We start from the raw sequence: 14469 nt of genomic DNA, 5'->3' as shown, positions 1-14469 counted from the left end.
TCGTGTCCGTGTCTAGTTCCTTTCATAACGCAGCAATAATTAAACGTTGGCTAGCTAGCATAAGTATATTGTATTTAGCTCCTACAGTACAGTTAGCTGGTCGTGTTGGCTAGCTAGCAATGGCCACTGTGTTGACTTTGTTTGAAGAACGGCTAGCTAGCTAGCTTCGTGCTAGACCCGGCACCGCCGAAAAACAATGCTAACCTACAGTAACTACCCACAACAGCCCACGATGCCTAACTATGACGCCATAGCTAACTAGCATGCTAGCATCCAATAACACACAGTTTAGCACCAATACTTGGTTACAACAAACTACCAATAGTGTGTTAACACACTAAACAGATAATTTGTGTCCGTGTCTAGTTCCTTTCATAACGCAGCAAAAATTAAACGTTGGCTAGCTAGCACATTAACATTGGAAACAACTCTCCACCGTTGTTAAACGTTACCAGTAGCTACCCGCTAGCTAGCTAGCCTCGTGCTTTCTCCGGGCTCCGCCGTAAACAATACTTACCTACAATAATTACCTACGGAAACCTACAATAACTACCTAAATAAACTACCTACAATACCTAACTACAACTACCTACCTACGATCAAATGCATGGTTTAAGCTTTACTCAACACCATATAAGAAGCCAAGCTTACCTCAAGCTTACCTCCTGCTAGAGAAAACACAACCTCTCCCGACCACAGCGTTCCACATGGAGGAACCCTGTTTATACCATAGAAATATAAAATCACTAATAGATGTATTAAAAGTAATCTACAATCCCTCATCCAACCCCAGAGGTCATTTTATTCCCAAGACAACATTATTCTCCAGAAGAAAAGGACTTTGTCATGTACTGTAGTTACCGGTTCTTGGTGTTAGCTCAACAGTCCCGTATACGGGACACCGATCCCATAGAGATTAAAACCATAAGTGCTGTGAATGACACACTTCCTAACCGGGACACATTTAAATTTTCTTTCTGCATACATCTGAGAATCAGGATGAACCATGGTCAAAAGATGTGCCAAATGAATATGATGGGACAGTGACGTTTCAATTTCTATAGCGTCGCTGTTAAGTTGAAACAAAGGCCATTTCAGATCCACTCTGCTAGCTAGATGCTGGTGTAGAAACAGTGGTGTAGTGATAAAAAAAATAGCTGATCCCAGGTCACGGTGAAAAAAGTAATGCTCCCTATACTTTCAATTAATTGTTCTGCAAAAGGTGGATAAACGTGCATGTAAAAAATTAAAAAAGGTGAGTAAATTACGTTTAGGCTACCCTCCACTACATTGTAGAATAGATTAATAATAATTTATGCCTACACAATCCTCCAATGGAACGATTATACCACTAAAGGACACCACCATTGCATGTTTTCAGGTAGTTTACAGAACTATAGTTTAATAGTGGATCCCAAATCAATGATGGGGAAGGGATGCGAGGCCTCATTTTCCCATCGTATTGAGAAAAACAAACGCCATAAGGACAGTGAGTGAGAGAATGCCAATGAATGCTCTGACTGCTGCGAGAGGGACACCTTGTGGTCAGGTGTTACCATGGCCACTGGGAGAAAGAAACAGAAAAATAGTTCAGAGATTAAATTTATGACACACTGACATTCAAATAAAAAACATTTTATTAATAATATGGAACACGAAAACACAGTTTGTTTTTGCTACAGTGTGCCCTAATTAAACAGTTCACATGACTGTCTTTCTGTTGTGCAGTAGACTAGGAGGAGAGAAACACATTGTGCATTGAGCCCTGTAAGAGCTTTTTATTAGCTAGCACACCTGTGCAATATTTTGGTGTGTGTAATAATAAATATATAAATTAATAGTTAATCACAATACTTGCAAATCTCCCAATGTTACACTCTACAGATCAAAGGCAAGCCAAGCACCGTAGTAGCCTGGGTACCAGTATCTTTAGCTAATCCACTCCCTGTACTCCATGTCATGTGCCAAAGATAAAGATTGGCAATGAAAAGGACTGGCAAGGAGTGGAATGTTAGCTAAAGAGACTTATACTCAGACTAGCACTGTAGCACATGATTGGCAAACACCACACACACACACAAACACACTGAAGAATGAGCAAATTAAGGACTTTTTCTAGTCCATGGGCTCAAACAGCTTCATTCACTCCTGAACAGAGAGACCCTCTTTCAGACTCTGACAGACAAAGAGACGACACAGATGAAAAAAAAAAAAGGGAAGAAATAAGGCACAATATCAGTGTTTTGTTTTTAGTTATTGCAGAGTATTATCAAAATGGGATTGGGTGAGAGTTACCTCACCCTTGTATGCAGATGACCTCTCACCTTTGACCTGACCCCTCTGATTTGCCTGGTGAGTGTCGACCTCTCCTTCTTCAGGAAATCAGGGTTGCTTGTCGACTTCACTATGTCTACAGTGTATGCATAGAGAGAAGACCTAAGTCACTATACATGCCAGTAAGATTAAGCATAAGTGTGCATGCAGGTGTGCCCATGTGAGTGCGAAGAGGTTGCACTGTGTGGGGTGGGGGTGTTTGTGTGTGCAAGTCTTACCGTATGCCTGAGCAGCATTGGGGCCGTCGCCGCCCCGCCTTCAACGCTGGGAGACCCTGTTGCAGTCTGGAGCTCCTCTCGCAGTTTGGGAATGTCACATTGGACCTTGGACCGGCTGAAGCTCAGCTCAGCATACAGGGCTTTGAGCTTGTCTGTGGCGTACGCCTTATCCTGCATACACACATAGGGAAGATTTAAGTTTTGCCAGATTCCCTTTAACAGTCTATTGACAAACAATCTGGTGCATTGGAGAGGATACACATGGTTTCAGAACCGCTATGAAACTGGGAACCAATAATTAATTTTTGACGACTTGAAACTAGGGATGTGCACTGTTATTTGAATATTCAAATAGTGTGAATATTCATTTTTGCGCAAAATAAAATGATAGGCCTATTTTAACACTGAAAAGTATTTTATCTGAATTACATTAAAATATCCATTTGACATTGTTACATACAAGTATATACCACGATATTTCAAATTAGTAATTTAATAAAATAAACTTTTCAATGTAGTTTTGTAGTTTTTATGACATGCACTGCGCCCCATAAAAAAGACAGCTAGCGGTATCCTTCATGTGTGTAGCTTTTTGTTTGTTGGCCAATCAAAGTGGCAAAGAGGCTCAATGTGTAGCAAGTGTAGTGAGAGTTCACTAATGCAATGCAAGATGGAACTAAATTATGGAATTAAATGCTAAAAGAAATGAGAAGGAGTAGGCTACAACGAGCAACCAACGGGGGAATTAGGGAGAAAGGCCAAATGTGGCCTCAATTAGCCTATCTAGCTACAGTGGGGAGAACAAGTATTTGATACACTGCCGATTTTGCAGGTTTTCCTACTTACAAAGCATGTAGAGGTCTGTAATTTTTATCATAGGTACACTTCAACGGAATCTAAAACAAAAATCCAGAAAATCACATTGTATGATTTTTAAGTAATTAATTTGCATTTTATTGCATGACATAAGTATTTGATACATCAGAAAAGCAGAACTTAATATTTGGTACAGAAACCTTTGTTTGCAATTACAGAGTTCATATGTTTCCTGTAGGTCTTGACCAGGTTTGCACACACTGCAGCAGGGATTTTGGCCCACTCCTCCATACAGACCTTCTCCAGATCCTTCAGGTTTCGGGGCTGTCGCTGGGCAATACGGACTTTAAAATCGCACACTGAGAGTTATGAGGATAATCTTTTAGCTACCAGCAGCTAGTTTTGACGTTACAATCCTGTGTAGAGAAGAAGAGCGAGAACCGTATATGGTCATTGCACTCTGCGGGAATGATGTTCCAGTCTCTTCCTTCCTTACAGGCTGATGGTTTTTATATCAGAGATATTTTTATGATCGCGCCACTTTCCAGTGTTTGTTCTTCGGGTATGGGATACAGTTTTGATAGCAAGAGCAAACATGCCTTGTTCAGGATTTAACTGCAGTAATCGCTATTCCAAGGAGGATAATTTGTTTGGTAAATCTGTCATCTAATTAAATTAAGATTTTCACTTTCATATTTTCGTATCAACTAGGGCTAGGCTTATGCTAATAGAGGGTTAGCTAACAGATAGCGTAGCTTGTAATGCTAGCTTTAGCATGAATGTTCCAATTTTATGTTCAATAATGAGCGACATGAGAATCATCGTACAGTATGTTTGCTTGTTTGCTAGTAGCAAGTATGTTCATGAGTCATGAATACAGGTTTGTCACAGAGGTCTGTTATTTTTTATTACATTTTTTTAAACCTTTATTTAACTAGGCAAGTCATTGGCTAGATAACGTTAGCTAGCTAGCTAGCTAGTTGGCTAATATCAACTCCAACATGCACCTGCCTGTTGTGGCCAATGTGGCGGAAGCATATATGTGACTCGTTTCACTACTTTAATAACAAACTTGCATGCCATCTGTAAATACGAATACAATTATTGAATTACGAGCCTAGTTGGTTTAGCCACGGAAAAATACAGGAAGCTTCCCGCTATCCATGATTGGCTGAGATAATGAGAGATGAGTTCGGATTGGTCTGCCATGTGACAGAGAGGGAGAAGTGTTCATGCATGTATACGGGTAAGATAGTCTAGCTAGCTAAATTTTCAGATATTATACGTTTCTAATTTTGTCAAAGTCGTTTTCTTTGCAAGTTAAAGCGTCCTGTGTGATCTGTGTAGTAATATTATTTGTATCTCAGAGCCATTTGTATTGCTAGTTAGGCCTAATTTTAGCTAGCCAGCTAACATTGAACCTAGTTGCTTAGCATTTAGCTACCTGTAGAATCATGCATGGTAGTAACGTTATGAGTTGGGATTATGGCTCATTGTTTAGCTAGCTAGCTACAGTGAGGGAAAAAAGTATTTGATCCCCTGCTGATTTTGTAAATTTGCCCACTGACAAATAAATGATCAGTCTATAATTTTAATGGTAGGTTTATTTGAACAGTGAGAGACAGAATAACAACAAAAAAATCCAGAATAACGCATGTCAGAAATGTTATAAATTGATTTGCATTTTAATGAGGGAAATAAGTATTTGACCCCCTCTCAATCAGAAAGATTTCTGGCTCCCAGGTGTCTTTTATACAGGTAACGAGCTGAGATTAGGAGCACATTCTTAAAGGGAGTGCTCCTAATCTCAGCTTGTTACCTGTATAAAAGACACCTGTCCACAGAAGCAATCAATCAATCAGATTCCAAACTCTCCACCATGGCCAAGACCAAAGAGCTCTCCAAGGATGTCAGTGACAAGATTGTAGACCTACACAAGGCTGGAATGGGCTACAAGACCATCGCCAAGCAGCTTGGTGAGAAGGTGACAACAGTTGGTGCGATTATTCGCAAATGGAAGAAACACAAAATAACTGTCAATCTCCCTCGGCCTGGGGCTCCATGCAAGATCTCACCTCGTGGAGTTGCAATGATCATGAGAACGGTGAGGAATCAGCCCAGAACTACACAGGAGGATCTTGTCAACGATCTCAAGGCAGCTGGGACCATAGTCACCAAGAAAACAATTGGTAACACACTACGCCGTGAAGGACTGAAATCCTGCAGCGCCCGCAAGGTCCCCCTGCTCAAGAAAGCACATATACAGGCCCCGTCTGAAGTTTGCCAATGAACATCTGAATGATTCAGAGGAGAACTGGGTGAAAGTGTTGTGGTCAGATGAGACCAAAATCGAGCTCTTTGGCATCAACTCAACTCGCCGTGTTTGGAGGAGGAGGAATGCTGCCTATGATCCCAAGAACCCCATCCCCACCGTCAAATATGGAGGTTGAAACATTATGCTTTGGGGGTGATTTTCTGCAAAGGGGACAGGACAACTACACCGCATCAAAGGGACGATGGACGGGGCCATGTACTGTCAAATCTTGGGTGAGAACCTCCTTCCCTCAGCCAGGGCATTGAAAATGGGTTGTGGATGGATATTCCAGCATGACAATGACCGAAAACACACGGCCAAGGCAACAAAGGAGTGGCTCAAGAAGAAGCACATTAAGGTCCTGGTGTGGCCTAGCCAGTCTCCAGACCTTAATCCCATAGAACATTTGTGGAGGGAGCTGAAGGTTCGAGTTGCCAAACGTCAGCCTCGAAACCTTAATGACGGAGAAGATCTGCAAAGAGGAGTAGGACAAAATCCCTCCTGAGATGTGTGCAAACCTGGTGGCCAACTACAAGAAACGTCTGACCTCTGTGATTGCCAACAAGGGTTTTGCCACCAAGTACTAAATCATGTTTTGCAGAGGGGTCAAATACTTATTTCCCTCATTAAAATGCAAATCAATTTATAACATTTTTGACATGCGTTTTTCTGGATTTTTTTGTTGTTATTCTGGCTCTCATTGTTCAAATAAACCTACCATTAAAATTATAGACTGATCATGTCTTTGTCAGTGGGCAAATGTACAAAATCAGCAGGGGATCAAATCGTTTTTTCCCCTCACTGTAGATGTCTAAACAAAATACTCCACTATGCAAGTAACCATTTCACTGTACCGTTTACACCTTCTGTATCCTGTGCATGTGACAAATTACCTTTGATTTTATTGGATAAAGTGTGTGTTTACCAGAGACGTTAATGTGAAGAACAACATGACCTGCAACAAAGTCAAATTAGGATATAAGGTTAGGCCAATGAGACAGTGTCCAAGTTCTAAAATTCTCCGGTAGAATGCCCTGCTTTTATTTCGTCACACTCACAACCGTAAGCTATTTTCTGTAATTAGCTCGCCATTAACTTGTAAACAATTATCTTGTTGTGAGTTTATTTTCCTGTAATAATGAATGAGAACTGTATACAGACTGTATAAACCAGCTTTTAGTCTTGAAATCTTTGGATGTTTAGTACACAACCATACTGACTGTTTAGCACATGGCCTCACATGTGTATGTTTATCAGAGACGGTAATGTGAAGAACAACATGACCTGCACCAAAGTCAGACCTGCACCAAAGTCAGATTAGGTATTCTGTGGGCGAGCATGAGGCACTAGCCTGCGTCTGGTCATGTGGGCGATGGCATCTGTACATGAATGGCCGCGGCTTCACCTTGCAGACTGACCATCAGGCACTCAACACCCTGCTGTCGACAGCAGGAACGGGCCACAGATCACTGAGGCTACACCGCTGGTCTGACCACCTCCGCCAATACAACTTTAGCCTCAAGTTCACTCCAAGACATGACAATGTGGTTGCAGATCTGCTCTCCCACTCTGTCTCTTCCCCAGCCTCTCGCACCGGCTCAGAACACATGGAACAGGAGATCATCCAGATGCTACATGACCCCTCCGGATCACTGTCTCTCTCCAAGAACTCAAGGAGGCCTCTGAACAGGATCCAGTTCTCTCCCAGCTATGTACCTTCATCAGGAACGGCTGGCCTCGTAAAGTGCCTGAGGAACTGTCTGCATTCTCCAGAGTCAAGGAAGATGCTCTCCTGCTGGAATGAGTCTTGTGTGGCACGCAGACTTTGCACAGTGGTCTCGAGTGTCCTTCATGCGTGTGTTTTGTCGATGGTGCACAAGGGTCACTTGGGCATAGTGAAGCTCAAACAAAGATGCGGAGACCTGGTGTGGTGGCTGGGCATCGACTGGGAAATCAAAGCTCTGGTCATGGACTGTGCAGCCTGTCTTGTGAGTGGCAAAACTGGCCACCAGGCTCCTACGTCCCTGCAACCCCTCACCTGGCCTGCTGAGCCCTGGGAGCACCTGCAGTTGGATATCTGCAGTGAGATCCATGGGGTTCCCCACCACCAACGGTTCCTGGTGGCGTCCCATGATCTACACTCAAAATGGCCAGAGGTCATCGCTGTGGGCTCTGTCCCCTAGCAAAGACCATCACCACAGACAATGGGCCCCAGCTCATCTCCCACGAACTGTCCTCCTATCTGGAAAGAAAAGGCATCCGTCATGTCCGCATGGCGTACTACAACCTCCAGGCCAACGGAGGGGTGGAGCGCTTCAATAAGTCTTTAAAAAATGGCCTCAGAGCAAACCTAGCCCAGGGGTGTACATTCAACAAGGCCCTCCTCCACACGCTGCTACACTACAGAGCAACGCTACACTACAGGGGTCTCACCCACATCCCTCATGCTGGGCCGCGAGCTAGAGCTGCCCCAACAGGCTCTGCTCCACTCATCCTCTGGCCCCCACTCCTGCTCCTCATGTCAAAGCCTTGGTCACCAGACAGCAACAGCGGATGAAACAGCAATTCGACCAATCAAGACAGGCTAGGGCCCCCAACAATGCTGTCTCAGACTGAGTCAGAGTTCGCAGGCCCCACCGCAACAACAAAATGGCGTCATTCTGGTCCTCCCCTTTCCAAGTCAGCCGCCAACTTGGCCCAGCCACCTTCTGCCTCATTGATGCCTCCCAGTGGCATGCTAGCCACTTACAGAATGTGCCAGAACCCTCTGGTGCAAGACTACACACACCTCACCTCACCTCCAAGCCATGCCCCCAGAATGGCTGGATGCACCTGTGGCTCAGCCCACCACCACCGAAGCAGGAACTGCTCCTCAACCACAACCACACGAGTCCCCACCTTGGCCTGCTCAAGGAACTGTGCCTCAGCCACGACCACACAAATCCCCACCTTGTCCTACTCGTACATGTTCTCGCCAATACCACATACAAGACTTTGCCACTACATTTCATGTTTGAAATCCTGTGAGGGGAGGGAAATGTTTTGTCTGCACACTGCGTTTACAGTTCTGCATTGAGTTACACTAGCACATAGTTCGACAGTGCTGTTATTGTCGGGTTATGCCTTATTTATTGGGATACGTCATTGATTGCTTTGTGCTGAAATCGTCACTTGAGTTTGAGATTAAGAGCAAAATGGTTGATTAGAAATCGCTGTCACAGAGTTATAATTCTAAACACAACAGTGCACTTGAAATATGCATCATGCAATACGAATCGTCTTGATGTATGAAGAGGTAACTCCGTTGACCATTTAGCCAATTGATTGAAAGCTAGCCAATGTTACAGTTTGACTAGCCTAGCCAGCTACTATACATTTCAATGTCTTTCATTAGCTATTTCTCGGTCAGTGAATTTCATTTTTGAATCATGTTTTGGCATGATTATGTCTCATTTCAAGTAACTAGCTTAAAGAAACATTCAATCATATACTTTGCATAGAAACCCAAATAAAAGCACGTAGATCGAAAGATGTGTGTCATGTATGCAAGAATGGAGCCTTAAAAACGACAGCTGCATATGCATATTAGCCAATATATATGGTATAGCATACCTTGCAATACAATCTTCTCTAAAAAATTTTACAAATGTAGAGGTCTGCGCGGGAATGATTTCTTCATCCCGCTCCCACCCGCACATGCAGCTTTTCATACCATACCCGCTGGCTTTCTGTTCGACCCGCTACCGCAAGAACAGGTCCCGAACCCAACCGCAATCCCGCAATGTTATTTTAGGCATACAGTGCCTTCAGAATGTATTCACACCCCTTTACTTTTTCCACATTTTGTTGTGTTACAGCCTGTATAAAAAATTTATTAAATACACACAATACCCCATAATGTCAAAGTGTAATTGTGTTAATGTTTTTTTAAACTGAAGAGATGAAATGTCTTGTGTCGATAAGTATTCAACCCCTTTGTTATGGCAAGCTTAAATAATTCAGGAGAAGAAAAAAAATGTCTAACTCAGTTGCCGGAAGGAAGGAAACCGCTCAGGGATTTCACCATGAGGCTAATGGAGACTTTAAAACAGAGTTTAATGGCTGTCATAGGAGAAAACTGAGGATGGATCAACAGTATTGTAGTTACTCCACAATACTAACCTAATTGACAGAGTGAAAAGAAGGAAGCTTGAACAGAAAAAATGTTTTCCAAAACAAGCACCTGTTTGCGACAAAGCACTAAAGTAATACTGCAAAAAATGTGGCAACGCAATTAACTTTTTGTCCTGAATACAAAGTGTTATGTTTAGGGCAAATCCAATTACTGAGTACCACTCTCCATATTTTCAAGCATAGTGTTGGCTGCATTGCGTTATATGTATGCTTGTAATCGTTAAGGACTGGAGAGTTTCTCAGGATAAAAAAGGAAATGGAATGGAGCTATGCACAGGAAAAATCCTAGAGGAAAACCTGGTTCAATCTGCTTTCCAACAGACACTGTGTTACGTTCGTTCATAGACGGGTCAGACCAAGGTGCAGCGTGATATGCATACAATGACAACGAAACGAAACGTGAAGTCCAAGGTAGAACACAAAACATACCTTACACGGAACAAGATCCCACAACCCACTAGTGCCAATAGGCTACCTAAGTATGGTCCCCAATCAGAGACAACGAGCGACAGCTGCCTGTGATTGGGAACCACACCGGCCAACATAGATCTAGACGATCTAGATCTAAACCTAGAAAATACAACATAGAACATACCACACAGAAAATACACACCCTAACTCAACAAATACGAGTCCCCAGAGTCAGGGCGTGACAGTACCCCCCAAAGGTGCGGACTCCGACCGCACAACATAAACATAACAGGGTAGGGGCCGGGTGGGCATTCCGCCTCGGAGGCGGATCCGGCTCAGGGCATGACGACTACTTACTCTCCGCCTCCCTGTTGCGCCCCTGGTCTGGTCTGGACCTCGGCGTGCTGCTTCCCCTCTCCTTCCTCCCACGAAGTACCAAGCCCTGTCTGGACCCTGGTGTGGGAGACCCCGAACCTGGAGAGGGGTCTGGACTGGAGCCGCTGACCGGAGCTGGACCGGGCACCGGTGGAGCGGACTGCACAGGCTCCGGAGTGGAGCAGCTGACCGGAGCTGGATCAGGCACCGGTGGAGCGAACTGCTCTGGCTCCGGAGTGGAGCCGCTGACCGGAGCTGGACTGGACCCCGGTGAAGCGGATTGCTCTGGCTCCGGAGTGGAGCAGCTGACCGGAGCTGAACTGGGCACCGGTGGAGCGGACTGCTCTGGCTCCGGAGTGGAGCAGCTGACCGGTGCCGGACCAGGCACGGGCCGTGCCGGACTGGACACACGCACCACTGGCTTGGTGCGAGGGGCAGGAACAGGCCGGGCCGGGCTGGCGACGCGCACCCCTGGCTTGGTGCGAGGGGCAGGAACAGGCCGGGCCGGCTGGCGACGCGCACCACTGGCTCGGTGCGAGGGGCAGGAACGGGTCGGGCCGTACTGGGAACACGCACCACTGGCTTAGTGCGGGAATCAGGAACGGGCCGGACCGGACTGGCGACACGCACCACTTGCTTGGTGCGAGGAGTGGGACTGGGTTCCTTTATTAACCCCCGCTCCTTCTGCTGCCTAACCAGCTCCTCTCGCCGTGCCTCTACACTTTCCTTCTCCCTTATAGCCTCCTGTAGCGCCTCCCTCTGACCGAATAACTACTGCTCCCTCTGAACCCCGTAACATGGTGGCCTCCTCTCCTAACCTACAGACCCGCCCTTTAACAGCCTCCTGCTGCCTCGTCATCCACACCGTGTGCCCCCCCCCAAAAAAATGTTCTTGGGGTTGCCTCTCGGGTCTCTGTCGTCGGCACTCCTCTTCCTGTGAGGACTCCTCCGGGAGCCCCCACGAGTTAGGGAACAGAACCTCGTCATCGTCGTCCTCCGACTCCTCAGTATAATACTGTTCCCACTCCTCTTCCCATGGTCGTAGGGACCCAATCTGAAAACCGACCGGGTGAAGTGGTCGGGGCTCTTCTCTCTCGCTCCCCGACCACCCCTTTAGCCCCCACCCCAAAATGTTCTTGGGGCTGTCTCTCGGGCTTCCTCCTCGACCGGCGTCCTCTGCGTTGCCGTTGCTCCTCTCCTACCTGGGTATCTACCTTCGCCCATGGCCCTTTCCCCGCGAATATCTCTTCCCATGACCACAATTTGCCCACCTGGGACATGGCTATTCACTCCTCCTGGGCACGCTGCTTGGTCCTCGTTTGGTGGGATCTTCTGTCACGTTCGTTCATAGACGGGTCAGACCAAGGCGCAGCGTGATATGCATACATATTTATTTGAACCAAATAAACAATGACAACGAAACGAAACGAAACGTGAAGTCCAAGGTAGAACACAAAACATACCTTACACGGAACAAGATCCCACAACCCACTAGTGCCAATAGGCTACCTAAGTATGGTCCCAATCAGAGACAATGAGCGACAGCTGCCTCTGATTGGGAACCACACCGGCCAACATAGATCTAGAAGATCTAGATCTAAACCTAGAAAATACAACAGAGAACATACCACACAGAAAATACACACCCTGACTCAACAAATACGAGTCCCCAGAGTCAGGGCGTGACACACTGGGAGATGAGTTCACCTTTCACCAGGACAATAACCTTTTTTTTTTTTTACTTAAATCTACACTGAACAAAAATATAAACTCAACATGAAAAGTGTTGGTCCAATGTTTCATGAGCTGAAATAAAAGATTACAGACATTTTCTGTACGCACAAAAGCTTATTTCTCTCAAATGTTGTGCACAAATTTGTTTACAGCCCTGTTAGTGAGCATTTCTCCTTTGCCAGGATAATCCATCCGCCTGACAGGTGTGGCATATCAAGAAGCTGATCAAACAGCATGGTCATTACACAAGTGCACCTTGTGCTGGGGACAATAAAAGGCCACTCTAAAATGTGCAGTTTTGTCACACAACACAATGCCACAGATGTCTCAAGTTTTGAGAGATTTCTGCACAAACTCAGGGAAGCTCATCTGCGTGCTCGTCGTCCTCACCAGGGTCTTAACCTGACTGCATTTTGGTGTCGTCACCGACTTCAGTGGGCAAATCCTCACCTTCGATGGCCACTGGCACGCTGGAGAAGTGTGCTCTTCACGGATGAATCCCAGTTTCAACTGCCACAGATGTCTCAAGTTTTGAGGGAGCGTGCAATTAGCATGCTGACAGCAGGAATATCCACCAGAGTTGTTACCAGAGAATAAGCCACCTCCAATGTCATTTTAGATCATTTGGCAGTACGTCCCACCGGCCTCACAACCTAAGACAATGTGTATGGCGTCGTGTGGGCGAGCAGTTTGCTGATGTCAACGTTGTAAACAGAGTGCGCCATTGTGGTGGTGGGGTTATGGTATGGGCAGGCATAAGCTACGGACAAAGAACACAATTGCATTATATCGATTGCAATTTGATTGCACAGAAATACCGTGACGAGATCCTGAGGCCCATTTTGAAGCCCATTTCTTTTAAGGTATCTGTGACCAACATATGCTTATCTGTATTCTCAGTCAGTCCATAGATTAGGGCCTAATTTATTTATTTAAATTGACTGATTTCCTCATATGAACTGTAACTCAGAAAAAGCTTTGAAATTGTTGCATTTATATTTTTGTTAATTTTTGTTCAGTATGCTTGATCAACAACCAAGAGAATTTTGAAAATAATAATGTGCAAATGTTGCACAATCCAGGTGTGGAAAGCTCTTACGCTGCATTTACACAGGCAGCCCAATTCTCATTTTCTTTTCACTAATTGGTCTTTTGACCAATCAGATCAGCTCTGAAAAAGATCTGTTGTGAAAAGATCTGATGTGATTGGTTAAAAGACCAATTTGTGGATAAAAGATCTGTTTGGGGCTGCCTGTGTAAACACAACCTTCGAGACTAACACGCTGACTAGACCAGGTGCGCGCATGCATACGCATGCGCCATCGTGCGCATGTTGATTTTGTCCAGCAACACCAGATGCGATCAGGACACGCAGGTTGAAATATCAAAACGAACTCTGAACCAACTATATTAATTTGGGGACAGGTCGAAAAAGCATTAAACATTTATGGCTGTTGCTAGCTAATTTGTCCTGGGATATAAACATTGGGTTGTTATTTTACCTGAACTGCACAAGGTCCTCTACTATGACAATTCATCCACAGATAAAAGGGTATACAGAGTTTGTTTCTAGTAATCTCTCCTCCTTCAGGCTTCTTCTTCTTCTTTGGACTTTATATGGCAGTTGGCAACCAACTTTAAGGTGCATTACCACCTTAAAGAGGAGATGGGAGAGGCGGGACTTGCAGCACACGAAGCGTCACAAATAGAACCAAGTTCTATTTTAGCGCCTGGCTACAATGATTGAATAACATGTATGTGTACATTTATTTTGCAATGCTCGCGCACACGACAAGAGCAGTGTGGTCAGCATGTTACCCAGAAAGACTCACAACTGTAATCCCAAAGGTGATTCTACAAAGTATTGACTCAGGGGTGTGAATACTTACACTACCGTTCAAAAGTTTGGGGTCACTTAGAAATGTCCTTGTTTTCCATGAAAACATACATGACATGAGTTTGAATAGGAAATATAGCAAAATGAATAGGAAATGTAGTCATTGACGAGGTTAGAAATAATGATTTTTAATTGAAATAATAATTGTGTCCTTCAAACTTTGCTTTCGTCAAAGAATCCTCCATTTGCAGCAATTA

At 44.8% G+C, this 14469-nt stretch overlaps 1 long non-coding RNA gene across 1 annotated transcript; it reads right to left on the bottom strand.

The window, feature by feature from the left end:
- Nucleotides 1-2153: 2153 nt before the first annotated feature.
- Nucleotides 2154-2575, bottom strand: LOC123491323. Its single transcript, XR_006661281.1, has 3 exons — nt 2553-2575; nt 2325-2410; nt 2154-2175 (listed from the first exon to the last, which is right to left on the bottom strand). It is a non-coding gene; the product is annotated as an uncharacterized LOC123491323 (long non-coding RNA).
- Nucleotides 2576-14469: the final 11894 nt, after the last annotated feature.

Source organism: Coregonus clupeaformis, chromosome 7, assembly GCF_020615455.1.
Source record: "Coregonus clupeaformis isolate EN_2021a chromosome 7, ASM2061545v1, whole genome shotgun sequence".
Classification (NCBI taxonomy): domain Eukaryota; kingdom Metazoa; phylum Chordata; class Actinopteri; order Salmoniformes; family Salmonidae; genus Coregonus; species Coregonus clupeaformis.
This window is presented reverse-complemented; position numbering and strand designations above follow the sequence as displayed.